The sequence below is a fragment of the Bos javanicus genome, chromosome 8 (genome assembly GCF_032452875.1).
Source record: "Bos javanicus breed banteng chromosome 8, ARS-OSU_banteng_1.0, whole genome shotgun sequence".
Lineage (NCBI taxonomy): Eukaryota > Metazoa > Chordata > Mammalia > Artiodactyla > Bovidae > Bos > Bos javanicus.
The window spans coordinates 66,122,757-66,126,695 of record NC_083875.1 but is presented as its reverse complement, the minus strand read 5'-3'; positions in this window follow the sequence as shown (position 1 = coordinate 66,126,695).

The following is a 3,939-nucleotide window of genomic DNA, read 5'->3' as shown; positions in this document are numbered from 1 at the left end:
CAGTTTTTCTGCCTCCTTTCAACCAGAGACTCCTCCTAACAGCCCTGAATCTAACCCACTCTGCCCAGGAGCGTTCCAAGTACCACCAGAGCCTCATGGCCAATGTCCCCAGGAACCTGTCTTGCCAGAGACACCCATAGCCCCAAGTCCTCCTCTCATTCAGCACTTGACCAAGGCTTACTGCCGTTATGGGCACCAGGACCAGCCAGCTACTCCACTCTGCACTGGTCCCCTCCCCTCCTACCTCTAAACACTGGAGAACCCAGGGCTCTGTGCTCAGCCTGCTCCTCCCCGCTACACTTCTTCCATGGTTGGTGAGACAGGCTCAACTTTGACAGGTCCTGTTGCCTCCTTCAATATATTGTCCCAAATCTGACTGTTTCTTACCGCCCTGGCCCCTCCCCACACATAATCTCTCACCTTCTCTCCTGTAGCTGCCTCCAAACAGGTTCATTCTCCACACAGCACCAGAGCAATCCAGGTGCTAGACTGACCCAGCAGTTCTCCATGGGTGTCAACTCCAACCCCCACCTAAAGGCCCTGGGAACCTGAGTCCTGTCTACCCGCCTTGCTTCCCACTTGTCATTGCTCTTCCTCCCACCCACCTGGCCATCCCTCCTCTCCTCGTCTGCACTCACTGCTCCCTCTGCTCCAGCATCAGAAAGTTGGGTTGTCCAATTTAGAATCTCAGGTTGGGAAAGCTCCATGCTTCCACCCTATGAAATGTCCTTCCCTTCCTGTCCTGTCCCTTCCGTGGCTTGCTTCCACATGTCACATCTGACAATGCCAGCCTAGTTGGATTCTTTACAAAAGCTTCATGAAAGAGGAACTTCGTCATGTCACTCCTGTGCTCAAGGGCAGAAGCTGCCCTGGATGCTGGATGTGTGTGTTGGACAGGTGCTTGAAGGGGCCCAAGCACAGCTATGGCCCCTGCTCCTCTACCCACCTCCAACGATGAAACCTTCCGTTTGGCTGGTGAAGTGAGGGAGTTTCCACCCAGATGGTCCTGCCCTGACAGCATTCAGGACTCCAGTAACTCCCAGAGGCTTTCAGGAGACCCTCAGCTACTCCCTGAGCAATACAGGCTGCCTCCACCAGGCCTGGGTATGGGCACTTTCTGAAGAAACTCAACCAAGAAGTTGAAAGAAAACTAAAGGCTTGACTAAATGAAGGAAAAAGGATGACTCAGGTGGGGATGTGCTGCTGCAGCTCAGTTTGCAAAAGCCATGTCTATTGCAGCTTCAGCTGGCCAGTTTCCACTCACACACCAGCTCTCTCTGCATCAAACCCTGTAGCTATCCCTTCTTGGCCTTAGAGAGTGCTTTCTCTCTAAGAGAAAACCTCTGTATATTGATGGATTTACATTTGTGATTGTTCTGAGGGTCGATCACAAACTTCCTGAAGCATGATTCCAGTGCTTACCAGCATGACTTAATCAGGCTGGTCAGAGTGGGATGCTGGTGCTTGGAATTTCACAGCTGTCCCACCCAAGTGAGGCTGGAGGGCAGAGACTCATAAGCCCCACTTTGCTACCTGGTCTTCTCAGACCTGGCTCAGTAACCCACCTGAACTCCCATTTCTTTCCTAGAGTGATTCTGAGGGGCCCCTGATCTGTGACTTCACTAGTTTTGGGTTCTGATGGGGCTGGCCAGCTGGGGCTTTGACTGCCGACACCCCATCTACCCTAGCATCTTCACCAACGTTACCAACTGGATGGATGAGATCCAGAGACTCACACCCCTCCCTGAGCCCACGTCTGCTCTCCTCCACAGACCCAGTTTCCACAACAGCCTCCTCGCTGGAACCTTCCCCCCTCCAGTGGTCCCTTCTTGACTTTCCTGTCCATCAGCTGCAACCCCCACAAACCAAGCTTGAAACACCAAATAAAAATAAATGAAAGACTCATCCCGATCCTGTCTTGGGGCCCTATTGCTCCTCCTGATCCTCAGCACTCACCCCTTCACTTGAGGTTTGTCGTCTGACCCTCCAGACAAGGGAACAGCAACTGGCAGGAACATTCCAGCAGGAGGAGGGTGGGGGTGGGGACACTGGAGCCCAACCGGGGAGAAAGGGCGTCTCCACTTGCACGCACCACTCCTGCTGTGGGAGTGCACAGACTTCGGTGGAAGGACATCAGTCAGCTCCAGCTGCCATAACAAATATCACAAGCAATGTGGCTTAGACAACAGGAAACTTCCTGGCCCTCAACCCCACATGACTGCTCCCTTCTGGCCAGGGGCCCAGGCCAGCATGTCCCAAGGTATCCACACACCTTCAGCAGTAGGAGCCTAGGACTCCTTTCTGCTTAACTGACTCAGGACTCAGTGACCCTGCCAATAAGCCTTGAAGCAATGCTCTCATCATCTTTCCTGCTAGTATGCCTGACACAGAGTCCTTGTGTAGCCAGCAGGATCCAGGAAGCCTCACAATGCACTTGTCCCAGCCTTCAGAATCCCTGATAATCTGGTAAAGTTCCCCTTTAGCACATAGCCAATATGGACTAGATGCTATTCAAAAGATTCAGGCCAAGTTCTTTCCAATCCTGGCATTGCCCACATATCCCGGACTCTCACTGGCAAATGAGCACAAATGGACTCACATGGACTCTCACACGGATCCCACTGGCTGGAGCCAGGAACTTGCGCAGGAACTCCCTCCCCAAGATGAGCTTGGAGGTGCATTCCCAGCATCCACACATTTCCACCGTCCCTGCCTCTGGGTGGAGTTCTACCACTGAGGTACCACCATGCTTAGCCATGTGTCCACCACCAGCATCAGCCCTTAGGAGCCCAGCAGTGTCTGGAAGCGGGGAGACTAGCATTCCCTCTCTTGTTGATCCTCAGGCAAGACTGCTCAGGGCCCTGGAGTCAGTGAGCTACTACCGCACCATGTGGCCCACACACATTCCCCAGAAGATCAGGGGAGCTCAGGCAGTTTAGCTGCACTTGTAGCCACTCCACTTGTCCTAAGTTCTTATTTTCCTCCCAACTCCAGCATCCTCAGGCTGTCCGTGCCTGGAGGCTGGCCTTCATACACCTTATTTCTGGAGTTAGGTGGTCCTCTGTCCCTCCTGGTTGTCCTTAGACCTCTAATCAGGGGATCCCAACACACACCTCATCTGCGTAACAGATGGACCAAATGTCAACTCCAGCCCAGCCAGTTCCCCATTGCCTGAAACTGACTTAGTGCTCAGCATTATCTTGTTTTAGCTGCTTTTTGAAGATAAATGGAAGCCTAGCAGGGTTAAGCAGTTTTTCAGAAATGACATAGGTAGGAATCAGTGGGAACAGGAATTGAAATCTTGACTTTCTTACAGAACTCGAATATCTTTGTTCTTTGTACTCCTGCAGACTGTCCCCAGATGCCTGTTACCCTGTGTTCATTTTCCTGGAGTAAACAGCCAGGGATGCAACTGCTGGACCATATGGTAAGTACATATTTAGTTTTTTTAAGAAATAGACAAACTGCTTTCCAGAGTGACTTTATGATTTTACAGTTCCATTAGTAACACTATGAGAAATCCAATTTCATGGCATACTCAACTAACAATAAAGTTAATTTTTATTTTAGCTGTTCTAAATTAACATGATTATTCTCATTGTGTTCCTAATTTGAGTTTCATTAATGACCAGGAGTTTTGAACATCTATTCATGACTTACTTGCCAAACACATGTCCTCTTTGGTGAAATATCTCTTCCCCATTTTCTAATTGAATATTGCCTATTTTTATTGAGTTTTGATAGTTTTTTATACGCTCTAGATACAAGACTTTTGTCAGATGTGTGACTTGCAAATAATTTCTCCAAACTCATAGCTTCTTCTCATCCTTAACAGTCTTTCTGGTAGGAAAATACTGAATTTTGGAAAAATCCGATCTTCTCTTTTATGAGTAATGTTTCTGCTCTCATGTGTAAAACCTCTTTACCAAGCCCTAGGAT